General features: G+C 43.3%; 1 protein-coding gene and 1 long non-coding RNA gene across 3 annotated transcripts in view; both read right to left on the bottom strand.

The window, feature by feature from the left end:
* The window catches only part of LOC118371764 (RNA-binding protein with multiple splicing-like), a 75,835-nt gene that overhangs the window by 7,101 nt on the left and 53,734 nt on the right, over window positions 1–15,000 (bottom strand). The window lies entirely within an intron of this gene.
* Window positions 4,734–5,905, bottom strand: LOC127906666 (uncharacterized). The gene is made up of 3 exons (XR_008062320.1): window positions 5,663–5,905; window positions 5,433–5,606; window positions 4,734–4,925 (listed from the first exon to the last, which is right to left on the bottom strand). It is a non-coding gene; the product is annotated as an uncharacterized LOC127906666 (long non-coding RNA).

Here is a 15,000-nt window from a genome sequence, read left to right as displayed (position 1 = left end):
GAGTATCTACTGGTCCTAAATGGACTGGAAGAGTATCTACTGGCCCTAAATGGACTGGAAGAGAATCTACTGGCCCTAAATGGACTGGAAGAGAATCTATTGGCCCTAAATGGACTGGAAGAGAATCTACTGGTCCTAAATGGACTGGAAGAGAATCTACTGGCCCTAAATGGACTGGAAGAGAATCTACTGGCCCTAAATGGACTGGAAGAGAATCTATTGGCCCTAAATGGACTGGAAGAGAATCTACTGGTCCTAAATGGACTGGAAGAGAATCTACTGGCCCTAAATGGACTGGAAGAGTATCTACTGGTCCTAAATGGACTGGAAGAGAATCTACTGGTCCTAAATGGACTGGAATAGAATCTACTGGTCCTAAATGGACTGGAAGAGAATCTACTGGTCCTAAATGGACTGGAAGAGAATCTACTGGTCCTAAATGGACTGGAAGAGAATCTACTGGCCCTAAATGGACTGGAAGATAATCTACTGGCCCTAAATGGACTGGAAGAGAATCTATTGGCCCTAAATGGACTGGAAGAGAATATACTGGTCCTAAATGGACTGGAAGAGAATCTACTGGCCCTAAATGGACTGGAAGAGAATCTACTGGTCCTAAATGGACTGGAAGAGTATCTACTGGTCCTAAATGGACTGGAAGATAATCTACTGGTCCTAAATGGACTGGAAGAGAATCTACTGGTCCTAAATGGACTGGAAGAGAATCTACTGGTCCTAAATGGACTGGAAGAGAATCTACTGGCCCTAAATGGACTGGAAGAGAATCTACTGGTCCTAAATGGACTGGAAGAGTATCTACTGGTCCTAAATGGACTGGAAGAGTATCTACTGGCCCTAAATGGACTGGAAGAGAATCTATTGGCCCTAAATGGACTGGAAGAGAATATATTGGCCCTAAATGGACTGGAAGAGAATCTACTGGCCCTAAATGGACTGGAAGAGAATCTACTGGCCCTAAATGGACTGGAAGAGAATCTACTGGCCCTAAATGGACTGGAAGAGAATCTATTGGTCCTAAATGGACTGGAAGAGAATCTACTGGTCCTAAATGGACTGGAAGAGAATCTACTGGCCCTAAATGGACTGGAAGAGAATCTACTGGTCCTAAATGGACTGGAAGAGTATCTACTGGTCCTAAATGGACTGGAAGAGAATCTACTGGTCCTAAATGGACTGGAAGAGAATCTACTGGTCCTAAATGGACTGGAAGAGAATCTACTGGTCCTAAATGGACTGGAAGAGAATCTACTGGTCCTAAATGGACTGGAAGAGAATATACTGGCCCTAAATGGACTGGAAGAGAATCTACTGGTCCTAAATGGACTGGAAGAGTATCTACTGGTCCTAAATGGACTGGAAGAGAATCTACTGGTCCTAAATGGACTGGAAGAGAATCTACTGGTCCTAAATGGACTGGAAGAGAATCTACTGGCCCTAAATGGACTGGAAGAGAATCTACTGGTCCTAAATGGACTGGAAGAGAATCTACTGGTCCTAAATGGACTGGAAGAGAATCTACTGGTCCTAAATGGACTGGAAGAGAATCTACTGGTCCTAAATGGACTGGAAGAGAATCTACTGGTCCTAAATGGACTGGAAAAGAATCTACTACTCAAAATGAACACATTCTTTGAGTGTTTGAGTTTCAGAAAAGCACTATAAAAATAATTTACGGTATTACTTCAAATGTATAGCACCTGCTTCAGGCAATATGTTGGGCAATTTTCGAGGAATGCTTTCGACAGTATTTCAACTAACAATGAGACAAGGTGCAGCCAAAAATCACAAGAACACCAGTAGAGAAATAGGTGCGACTCTCGTCATCTTGTCAGGAAATTATCCTTATTCATTAGGGATGGGCGTACATTGGAATGGGAATACTGCATATCCATGCATTACACCCCTATTCCACCTCTGAATAATCTACCGTGCTTGTAAGTCTAATACCTGTTTTACAGTAACATTAAAAGAGGAAGCCAAAGTCTGACATCTGTTTTACAGTAACATTAAAAGAGGAAGTCAAAGTCTGATATCTGTTTTACAGTAACATTAAAAGAGGAAGCCAAAGTCTGACATCTGTTTTACAGTAACATTAAAAGAGGAAGTCAAAGTCTGATATCTGTTTTACAGTAACATTAAAAGAGGAAGTCAGTCTGACATCTGTTTTACAGTAACATTAAAAGAGGAAGCCAAAGTCTGACATCTGTTTTACAGTAACATTAAAAGAGGAAGCCAAAGTCTGATATCTGTTTTACAGTAACATTAAAAGAGGAAGCCAAAGTCTGATATCTGTTTTACAGTAACATTAAAAGAGGAAGCCAAAGTCTGATATCTGTTTTACAGTAACATTAAAAGAGGAAGCCAAAGTCTGATATCTGTTTTACAGTAACATTAAAAGAGGAAGCCAAAGTCTGATATCTGTTTTACAGTAACATTAAAAGAGGAAGTCAAAGTCTGACATCTGTTTTACAGTAACATTAAAAGAGGAAGCCAAAGTCTGATATCTGTTTTACAGTAACATTAAAAGAGGAAGTCAAAGTCTGATATCTGTTTTACAGTAACATTAAAAGAGGAAGCCAAAGTCTGATATCTGTTTTACAGTAACATTAAAATGGGAAGTCAAAGTCCCTTAATCCACTGAAAAGCCTGTAGGCTGTAGCCATGTTTCTCACATACCAGACCAGCTAGTAGGACGGGGAGGTGATGACCACAGCTGTTGACATGTATCCTGAACAGAACACACTCCTTTGTATACTGTGTGTGCGCGCGCGCGCGTGTGTGTGTGTGTGTTTGTGTGTATGTGTGTGTGTGTGTGTGTGTGTGTGTGTGTGTGTGTGTGTGTGTGTGTGTGTGTGTGTGTGTGTGTTGTGTGTGTGTGTGTGTGTGTGTGTGTGTGTGTGTGTGTGTGTGTGTGTGTGTGTGTGTGTGTGTTTGTGTGTATGTGTGTGTGTGTGTGTGTGTGTGTGTGTGTGTGTGTGTGTGTGTGTGGACTATACGTAGGTACATGTCTTTGTATTGTTTTGGGATGAGAGTGAGACTGAATGTGTGACAGTGTGTTATAAGGGGGATGAATAAACTTCCTCATTAAAGGGGTCTCAGCTGGGGGTCAGTCCCTCTCTGGTGGGAGTTAGTCAGAAGTTCAACAGGAACTGGGTTTATCGGGCTATTGGCCAATAAGTCCCCCAGGGCAGGCAGCAAGGCTCCACACACACAAGTACACGCACACCACACACACACACACACACACACACACACACACACACACACACACACACACACACACACACACACACACACACACACACACACACACACACACACAACAAACACACACACACACGTATGCACACACCCGTGCAAACACACACACAAACACTCCCCCATGATGTCTTGTCAGATGGAAAATCTGGATTACCTTTGCCTGCAGTTCACTAAGCATTTGTGTTCAGTATTAGGTTGTCTGTGCGCATAACCATGTGCTTGTGGACAGGAGAAAAAGAAACTGAGATTGCTTTGACATGAAGGCAGCTGACAAATAACTTCAGACAAAGGAGGAGGAGGAGGAGAATAAAAAACTAAACGTTTCAACACATTAAACCAAAAGCTCAAAATTTTTTTTTATTTTTTTAAAATCAAACAACAAAACTTAACTTACACACAGAGCAGTTAAAGGTAGGAGTTTTCAAAATGTCTGCCGCAGTGACGGGCAGGATGCCAGGTGATTAATAAACCTTGTTACCGGCTGTGACTGAAGGCCTTTCCTGCGTGGAGCACTCTGTCCAGTGTCACGTATCAGCTGTTTACCACCCAGACATGCCACCCAGACATGCAGTCTCCCATGGAAACTTACACGTTCTGGTTGCCAACCGCATAAACCCACCCCTCCGACCGTAAATTTAAGCCAACCATGTGGCAAATGTTAGGACGACCACAAGTGGACGACAAGCCTGTAATGACTGTGCAACTCTTAAGAGAGCACATCCTTTGTTTGGACAATTGCACAGCATTGATAGAGTATGATTGGGCCTCTCCGTCCACAAGGGGTCACACCAAATCCACTGCTGTATTAAATGTTTTTATTCGGGAGATGTCTTGTGCCTGCAATTCAATACAGTCCACTAGGGGCAACGTGAGCAGCGATTCCCATCTAGTAGGGAGATGTCTTCAATAACGTCCACTTGGGGCAACGTGAGCAGCGATTCCCATCTAGTAGGGAGATGTCTTCAATAACGTCCACTTGGGGCAACGTGAGCAGCGATTCCCATCTAGTAGGGAGATGCCTTCAATACTGTCCACTAGGGGCAAAGTGAGCAGCGATTCCCATCTAGTAGGGAGATGCCTTCAATACTGTCCACTAGGGGCAACGTGAGCAGCGATTCCCATCTAGTAGGGAGATGCCTTCAATACTGTCCACTAGGGGCAACGTGAGCAGCTATTGCCATCTAGTAGGGAGATGTCTTCAATAACGTCCACTTGGGGCAACGTGAGCAGCGATTCCCATCTAGTAGGGAGATGTCTTCAATAACGTCCACTTGGGGCAACGTGAGCAGCGATTCCCATCTAGTAGGGAGATGTCTTCAATAACGTCCACTTGGGGCAACGTGAGCAGCGATTCCCATCTAGTAGGGAGATGCCTTCAATACTGTCCACTAGGGGCAACGTGAGCAGCTATTGCCATCTAGTAGGGAGATGTCTTCAATAACGTCCACTAGGGGCAAAGTGAGCAGCGATTCCCATCTAGTAGGGAGATGCCTTCAATACTGTCCACTAGGGGCAACGTGAGCAGCTATTGCCATCTAGTAGGGAGATGTCTTCAATAACGTCCACTTGGGGCAACGTGAGCAGCTATTGCCATCTAGTAGGGAGATGTCTTCAATAACGTCCACTTGGGGCAACGTGAGCACCTATTACCATCTAGTAGGGAGATGTCTTCAATAACGTCCACTTGGGGCAACGTGAGCAGCGATTCCCATCTAGTAGGGAGATGCCTTCAATACTGTCCACTAGGGGCAACGTGAGCAGCTATTGCCATCTAGTAGGAGATGTCTTCAATAACGTCCACTTGGGGCAACGTGAGCAGCGATTCCCATCTAGTAGGGAGATGTCTTCAATAACGTCCACTTGGGGCAACGTGAGCAGCGATTCCCATCTAGTAGGGAGATGTCTTCAATACTGTCCACTAGGGGCAACGTGAGCAGCTATTGCCATCTAGTAGGGAGATGATGTCTTCAATAACGTCCACTAGTAGGGAGATGCAATACTGTAGGAGCACCTATTGCCATCTAGTAGGAAGATGTCTTCAATAACGTCCACTATTACCATCTAGTAGGAAGATGTCTTCAATAACGTGACCTATTACCATCTAGTAGGGAGATGTCTTCAATAACGTCCACTAGGGGCAACGTGAGCACCTATTACCATCTAGTAGGGAGATGTCTTCAATAACGTCCACTCGGGGCAACGTGACCTATTACCATCTAGTAGGGAGATGCCTTCAATACTGTCCACTAGGGGCAACGTGAGCACCTATTACCATCTAGTAGGGAGATGTCTTCGATAACGTCCACTAGGGGCAACGTGAGCAACTATTACCATCTAGTAGGGAGATGTCTTCAATAACGTCCACTAGGGGCAACGTGACCTATTACCATCTAGTAGGGAGATGCCTTCAATACTGTCCACTAGGGGAAACGTGAGCACCTATTACCATCTCGTAGGGAGATGTCTTCGATAACGTCCACTAGGGGCAACGTGAGCACCTATTACCATCTATAACAGTAGCGAGGTAGCAAGGCTATACCAGTAGCGAGGCTATAACAGTAGCGAGGTAGCGAGGCTATACCAGTAGCGAGGCTATAACAGTAGCGAGGTAGCAAGACTATACCAGTAGCGAGGTAGCAAGGCTATATACAGTAGCGAGGCTATACCAGTTGCGAGGCTATAACAGTAGTGAGGCTATACCAGTAGCGAGGCTATACCAGTAGCGAGGTAGCAAGGCTATAACAGTAGCGAAGCTATAACAGTAGCGAGGCTATACCAGTAGCAAGGCTATAACAGTAGTGAGGCTATAACAGTAGCGAGGCTATACCAGTAGCGAGGTAGCGAGGCTATAACAGTAGTGAGGCTATACCAGTAGCGAGGTAGCGAGGATATACCAGTTGCGAGGCTATAACAGTAGCGAGGCTATACCAGTAGCGAGGCTATACCAGTAGCAAGGTAGCGAGCCTATAACAGTAGCGAGGCTATACCAGTAGCGAGGTAGCAAGGCTATAACGGTAGCGAGGTAGCGAGGCTATAACAGTAGCGTGGCTATACCAGTAGCGAGGCTATACAAGCAGCGAGGCTATACCAGTAGCGAGGTAGCGAGGCTATACAAGTAGCGAGGCTATAACAGTAGCGAGGCTATACAAGTAGCGAGGCTATAACAGTAGCGAGGCTATACAAGTAGCGAGGCTATAACAGTAGCGAGGCTATACAAGTAGCGAGGTAGCGAGGCTATACAAGTAGCGAGGCTATAACAGTAGCGAGGCTATACAAGTAGCGAGGCTATAACAGTAGCGAGGCTATACAAGTAGCGAGGCTATAACAGTAGCGAGGCTATACAAGTAGAGAGGCTATAACAGTAGCGAGGTAGCGAGGCAAGGTTTTCTTACCTCGCTTATCATAATCCCCTAAATAACTTTTGCAGTTTTGTGCTGCTAATATTTGGTTCTAATATTGTTAACCTTGCGAATGACAACCAATTGTAAAACAGGAAGATGCACATAGAAGGTTTGACTAGCCATGGTAAGAAAGCTACTTTGCCATGTCACACTTTTTATTATTGTATTACTACTTATATGTTATGGACATTTAGAGCTATTACATATTTAACAAGGCAAGTCCGTTTAGAACAAATTCTTATTTACAAAGACAGCCAACTAGGGAACAGTGGGTTAACTGCCTTGTTCAGAACAACAGATTTTTACCTTGAAAGCTCAAGGATTCGATTCACACACTTTTTAGTTACTGGCTCAACGCTCTAACCACTAGGCTACCTGCCACCCTACATTGCAGGTGGAAATGTTACAAGTATAACCTTTAATGTACAGTAGTTGACTGGAAAGCACTGATTTAAAAAGATGTGCACTCTTGATCTTATGTACATGCTTATTGTCTTAAAATATCACATACCTACATTTATGACCAATTCATTTAGCATAGCGATGCTGGAGAAAGGCACGAGGTCAGTACTAGTCTACCACCGTGAGTTGGCACAGCTGCAGAAAAAGCCACAGCTGAAAAGGGCAAGGATAAACAAAGCCCTTTGAACTTAACTTCATTATCCTTTTCCCAAACGTCACAGGAAATAGATGCCGTTATGTATTATAACGGGGACAAAGCCTACGGGATCTTATGGGATTCTGTCTCAGGATGCCTCTACACGCTTAGATGCCAATTGTGGGGATTTTGGGAATGTTTTGTGAGGGTGAGGCATCGTGTGTGCGATTAGTGTGGTGGGTGTTGGGGGTAGTGAGGAAAGTGGGAAATGTGTGTGTTTGTGTGTGTGTGTGTGTGTGAGAGTGTGTGTGTGCGTGTGTGTCTGCAGAGGCGTGCGTATGCGTATGTTTGTATGCAATCACGTACATACCGAGAGCTCGGGGCTGACTTGTGTCACGTTATCTCTGGATTTTTGCTCAAAATGTAGTTATTGGCATTGCCTTGTTCTGTTCAATGTTCTCTAGCTATATAGTACTCTAAATACCTCAATTCATGTTGTTAAGTTCCAAATAACATTAAGTTCAAATTGCTGACACCATTCAAACCAATGAGGGTTCGGAACTTTAAAGCCAATTATCTCAGAATCCTCTTTTTGAAGACAGTCCCAAGCTCTCCACTTCCTGTAAGTCATCCTCTTTCTGAAGACAGTCCCAAGCTCTCCACTTCCTGTAAGTCATCCTCTTTCTGAAGACAGTCCCAAGCTCTCCACTTCCTGTAAGTCATCCTCTTTCGGGAATTACTTTAGATATGTTCATGTCTTTGTACAGTAGATGAGTGCAGTTTCAATAAACAGCCCGAATAATTATGAAACAACCATTGACTCTGATCTCTAAATTAGCCCAAATAATCAGGAAACAACCATTGACTCTGATCTCTAAATTAGCCCAAATAATCAGGAAACAACCATTGACTCTGATCTCTAAATTAGCCCAAATAATCAGGAAACAACCATTGACTCTGACCAATAAACAGACCAAATTAATCAGAAAACAACAATTCACTGGGATCCTAATCAGCAGCGGGATGCAGGGATGTTGTTCTTTGATCAAGGGTTTAATATCCACTGGGGCAGCCTGACTGTATAAATGAATTCAGCTCCGTCTGATAGAAGGGCACTTACGCCCCTAAAACCCCTCCCTTGTCCACTCCCTTCCTCGCTGCCCCCTCGAGGAATCAGAATCCCCAAAAGGAAAGAAAGATAGACAGATAAAGAGGGAAGAAAAATCTTATTTTACGGTCCCTTTTTTTTCTTTGTCCTCGCCCTCCTCTGAAAACAGCCTGTGTGTTTTTAGAGCTGGGAGCAGGGTTAAGGGGAACGGCACAATAGAACTAGCACCAATCAACAGTAAGTCTTAACCCCCCCCCCTATCTGCGCTTCACCCCTTCCCATCTCTCCCTTTTTCCTTTGGGGGTCTCGGGAACATGTTTCTTCCTGTCCGAGCCTTTGGGAATGGAGGGAGGGGGGGGGTCTGGTGACTGTGACTGGCGCCGAACACACACACACACACACACACACACACACACACACACACACACACACACACACACACACACACACACACACACACACACACACACACACACACACACACACACACACTAGCAGGGAGTGTGGTTTTGTGGCTTCTTTGTATAACAGAGTTGTGCTTGTCTACCGACAGATGAACATGTACCACAATCGGATCGGTTACTGTTGACTATTCCATGCAGTGATGCAGCTGTCCTGTTTAGAGTTGAGTCATTTCTGCTACAGCCTTTAAACCCACTGCCCTGTCCCTGCAATGTGTTACATTGTAACTATTGTTGTAAACACGACAAAAATAGAATTCTAAATAATCATCAGCAGTGCAAAGGGATCCACTGACCACAGGGAAAGTAACGGGATACCTTCAACATGTTGACTGTACAACTATCTAGAGGTTATGCCTGGATACCTTCAACATTTTGACTGTGACACTATCTAGAGGTTATAACGTGATACCTTCAACATGTTGACTGTACAACTATCTAGAGGTTATAACGGGATACCTTCAACATGTTGGCTGTACAACTATCTAGAGGTTATAACTGGATACCTTCAACATGTTGACTGTACAACTATCTAGAGGTTATGCCTGGATACCTTCAACATGTTGACTGTACAACTATCTAGAGGTTATGCCTGGATACCTTCAACATTTTGACTGTGACACTATCTAGAGGTTATAACGTGATACCTTCAACATGTTGACTGTACAACTATCTAGAGGTTATAACGGGATACCTTCAACATGTTGGCTGTACAACTATCTAGAGGTTATAACTGGATACCTTCAACATGTTGACTGTACAACTATCTAGAGGTTATAACTGGATACCTTCAACATGTTGACTGTACAACTATCTAGAGGTTATAATAATAATAATAATATATGCCATTTAGCAGACGCTTTTATCCAAAGCGACTTACAGTCATAACGGGATACCTTCAACATGTTGACTGTACAACTATCTAGAGGTTATAACGGGATACCTTCAACATGTTGACTGTACAACTATCTAGAGGTTATTACGGGATACCTTCAACATGTTGACTGTACAACTATCTAGAGGTTATGCCTGGATACCTTCAACATGTTGACTGTACAACTATCTAGAGGTTATAACGGGATACCTTCAACATGTTGACTGTACAACTATCTAGAGGTTATAACTGGATACCTTCAACATGTTGACTGTACAACTATCTAGAGGTTATAACGGGATACCTTCAACATGTTGACTGTACAACTATCTAGAGGTTATAACTGGATACCTTCAACATGTTGACTGTACAACTATCTAGAGGTTATAACTGGATACCTTCAACATGTTGACTGTACAACTATCTAGAGGTTATAATAATAATAATAATATATGCCATTTAGCAGACGCTTTTATCCAAAGCGACTTACAGTCATAACGGGATACCTTCAACATGTTGACTGTACAACTATCTAGAGGTTATTACGGGATACCTTCAACATGTTGACTGTACAACTATCTAGAGGTTATGCCTGGATACCTTCAACATGTTGACTGTACAACTATCTAGAGGTTATAACTGGATACCTTCAACATGTTGACTGTGAAACTATCTAGAGGTTATAACTGGATACCTTCAACATGTTGACTGTACAACTATCTAGAGGTTATGCCTGGATACCTTCAACATGTTGACTGTACAACTATCTAGAGGTTATGCCTGGATACCTTCAACATGTTGACTGTACAACTATCTAGAGGTTATAACTGGATACCTTCAACATGTTGACTGTGAAACTATCTAGAGGTTATAACGGGATACCTTCAACATGTTGACTGTACAACTATCTAGAGGTTATAACTGGATACCTTCAACATATTGACTGTGAAACTATCTAGAGGTTATAACTGGATACCTTCAACATGTTGACTGTACAACTATCTAGAGGTTATAACTGGATACCTTCAACATGTTGACTGTACAACTATCTAGAGGTTATAACGGGATACCTTCAACATGTTGACTGTAAAGTATGGTAGGTACCCTGAATACAGGAAGAGTATGGCAGGTACCCTGAATACAGGAAGAGTATGGTAGGTACCCTGAATACAGGATGTATGGTAGGTACCCTGAATACAGGATGTATGGTAGGTACCCTGAATACAGAAAGAGTAGAAGCCATGTATCTCAGTGTCATCTCACTCCAGCAATCAGTCAGTATTAAAGGCCCAGTAGAGTCAAAAATGTTATTTCCCTGAGTTTTATCTATATTTCCACACTATGAGATTGGAATAATACTGTGAAATTGTGAAATGTATAATAAAGCCATTTTGGTCAAAGAGCTGTTTGAAAAGACCAAATTAAATTTCAGCCTGTTTTGGTGGGATGGAGTTTTGCCCAGCTTGGTGACATAAATTAGTTAAATAGACCAATAAGAAAGGGAATTCCAAACCTATCTGCCAAAAGCGACTAGTTTACAGTTTTTATCTCCCCACGGTTCTATCTAAATTATTGCTTAAGAAATTGTTCTTTGCAAATAAAGTTATTTTTTGTTTATTTTTACCATTTCAATTGAAAACAATTAAAGGTACAGTAAGTCAGGTACTTAATTGTTACCCAGAAATGATTTGATATTGAGCTCAAAATGACTGCATTGAACCTTTAACACATCGCCCCCCAGAGATGATTCTTCATTCTGTTTGAGTCATTGCCTTTGATGTTTTATATCTAAGAAAAAAAATGCATGACATCAATTGAGAGACTGGCTTACTGGGCTATGACCTGGGTGGAAAAAAAAATAATGAAAATATATTTTAGTGCCTTCTACCCGGAAGTGAGTGCCCATCGGGTGAATCTGGGCGCAAAGAGGACATTAGGAGGTATTTTATGTTGTCATGGTCAGGTTGTTTACAGGTTGTATAAGGCTAAATACATTGTTGTTCATGAGCCTTAGTTCCCATGAGACTGTCATACAACTTACTACTTACATACTACTAAATACTACCTACCCCGTGAAAGTTGACAGTGTGTGTTATTCCTGTGAATGTGTACAGTATGTTGTGTCCTAGCATTTTCTGAAGCCTTTTCAATTACAATACCCATACGTCATGAGACCAGACCATAATAATTATAAATGTGTGTGTGTGTGTGTGTGTGTGTGTGTGTGTGTGTGTGTGTGTGTGTGTGTGTGTGTGTGTGTGTGTGTGTGTGTGTGTGTGTGTGTGTGTGTGTGTGTGTGTGTGTGTGTGTGTGTGTGTACCAGTGTTGTGTTCATGACCACCTAAAGCGAGACCAATTCACGACCAAGTCAGGAGCAGATCAAGTCCGAGTCAAGAACTAGACCAGACAGGGGGTGAGACCGAGTCAAGAACTAGACCAGACAGGGGGAGAGACTGGGTCAAGAACAAGACCAGACAGGGGTAGAGACTGGGTCAAGAACTAGACCAGACAGGGGGCGAGACCGAGTAAAGAACAAGACCAGACAGGGGGAGAGACCGAGTCAAGAACAAGACCAGACAGGGGGCGAGACTGAGTCAAGAACAAGACCAGACAGGGGGTGAGACTGAGTCAAGAACTAGACCAGACAGGGGGTGAGACTGAGTCAAGAACAAGACCAGACAGGGAGCGAGACTGAGTCAAGAACTAGACCAGACAGGGGGAGAGACTGAGTCAAGAACTAGACCAGACAGGGGGCGAGACCGAGTCAAGAACTAGACCAGACAGGGGGAGAGACTGAGTCAAGAACTAGACCAGACAGGGGGCGAGACCGAGTAAAGAACAAGACCAGACAGGGGGAGAGACCGAGTCAAGAACAAGACCAGACAGGGGGCGAGACTGAGTCAAGAACAAGACCAGACAGGGGGTGAGACTGAGTCAAGAACTAGACCAGACAGGGGGTGAGACTGAGTCAAGAACAAGACCAGACAGGGAGCGAGACTGAGTCAAGAACTAGACCAGACAGGGGGAGAGACTGAGTCAAGAACTAGACCAGACAGGGGGCGAGACCGAGTCAAGAACTAGACCAGACAGGGGGAGAGACTGAGTCAAGAACTAGACCAGACAGGGGGCGAGACCGAGTAAAGAACAAGACCAGACAGGGGGAGAGACCGAGTCAAGAACTAGACCAGACAGGGGGAGAGACCGAGTCAAGAACTAGACCAGACAGGGGGCGAGACCGAGTCAAGAACAAGAGCAGACAGGGGGAGAGACCGAGTCAAGAACTAGACCAGACAGGGGGAGAGACTGAGTCAAGAACTAGACCAGACAGGGGGCGAGACCGAGTCAAGAACAAGACCAGACACGGGGAGAGACTGAGTCAAGAACAAGACCAGACAGGGGGCGAGACCGAGTCAAGAACGAGACCAGACAGGGGGCGAGACCGAGGCAAATAGAGACACTCTATACATTATTAGTAACCCAAACACAGTGGAGAACAATGAGGGCCTTCTACACCTTCAGAGAAAAGCTAAAGATTTATAAAATAATAATTGTAATTATAATTATATTATTCTTTTCAATGATGCTCTGATTTAATATCTTCAGGTTTTGTTGGAAATTAATGGATTAATGGTCCTTCTGTAGCTCAGTTGGTAGAGCATGGCGCTTGTAACGCCAGGGTAGTGGGTTCGATTCCTGGGACCACCCATACGTAGAATGTATGCACACATGAATGTAAGTCGCTTTGGATAAAAGCGTCTGCTAAATGGCATATATTATATTATTATTGATTAACACTGAAGAGAGAAAAAAAAAGATCCAATCAGGATTTTTCTTTGGTGGTCTCCATTGGCTAGGCCATCAGAAGCTAGATTGAAGGCAACAGCCATTCAACTGTTTTAGGGCAACATTTTGGAGTGACAGTGGAATCAAACCAATCACATTTTAACTTGTAATGGGTGGGACAATTTTTACAAAAAAATCCTGGAAACTTCTACCTTCTCAAAGGCCACCAGATCACTACGCAATAGCGACCAGAAGCTATCTTTTGTTGTCGGCTCGTTTGCAGCATCTGCAGCACATGTTATCAAAGAGGATGTTGTTGCTAATTTGTTCGCTTCTCCCTTTTCAAGAATAACGTTCAACAAGCAGTTAAGTTTCAAATGATTGATCATCTGGTGAATGGAACTGTGTTCTTTTTATTGCAGTAAAGCTTGTTGTTGTTGTTGTTGTTGTTGTTGTTGTTGTTGTTGTTGTTAGCCATCTCTTTGAAAAAATAACTTGTGTGAAACACTGTTACATTTAAACTTCAGGTCACCGGTTACTTTGTGTGCTTAACATGAAATGTTTTTTTTTTTTTTTGCAACAGGAAATAATAGTTTCAATATGGTCGATGGGGAAATGATTAGCCTAATGGTTGTGCGTTTTGTTTTCTTATGTTTGAGACCGACTGGGCTTATTATGCCAAAGTGAGTGGACTGCTTATCGTTTAATATCATGCTGTGTGTGACTGCTGTCTTTCCATCGGCCATGTGCAGTGGTCCCTGGAGAAGTGGGTATACCCTGATGTTGCCAAAAAGTTCCCAAACAGCCCGCCCAGTGAAGGAAGAATGCGTGGAAGTTTTCCTATATATTTGTCAGATTTATATTGGGTCCACCTAGGCCCCACTCATGCCTACGCCCCTGATGCAAACAGCGCATGATGACTGAATTGCGCATCACAAATAGCCTACTAACCATGACTTTGGACCGAACTTTTTCAATGCTTGTTTTGCATAGCCATTGTTGCCTTCGTTAGCGTTTACTGGTAGATATCATAAACTGAAACATATTTCCTACCCTACCTGCTACCGATGGCATTCTTTTGTGAGCTGCTCCATGCCGGCAGGGTGGGCGGCAGGGTAGCCTAGTGGTTAGAGCATTGGACTAGTAACGGAAGGTTGCAAGTTCAAATCCCAGAGCTGACAAAGTACAAATCTGTCATTCTGCCCCTGAACAGGCAGTTAACCCACTGTTCCTAGGCCGTCATTGAAAAAAAGAATTTGTTCTTAACTGACTTGCCTGGATAAATAAAGGTACATTTAAAAAAAAAAAACAGTTGAGAGCTGCATACTCTTGCTCTTTCCCTACGACGTGCATATGAACATATTTCACCAGCTTTGCGATTGTGTAGGCTAATTTGTACACGATTTCTCTGTTGCACTACATAATTGAAAAGTCGTACACATCCACTATACTGCTTTGATATGCATCGATAAGGATTAAGAAGTGAGTTCCCA

The sequence above is a fragment of the Oncorhynchus keta genome, chromosome 13 (genome assembly GCF_023373465.1).
Source record: "Oncorhynchus keta strain PuntledgeMale-10-30-2019 chromosome 13, Oket_V2, whole genome shotgun sequence".
NCBI lineage: Eukaryota > Metazoa > Chordata > Actinopteri > Salmoniformes > Salmonidae > Oncorhynchus > Oncorhynchus keta.
This window is presented reverse-complemented; position numbering and strand designations above follow the sequence as displayed.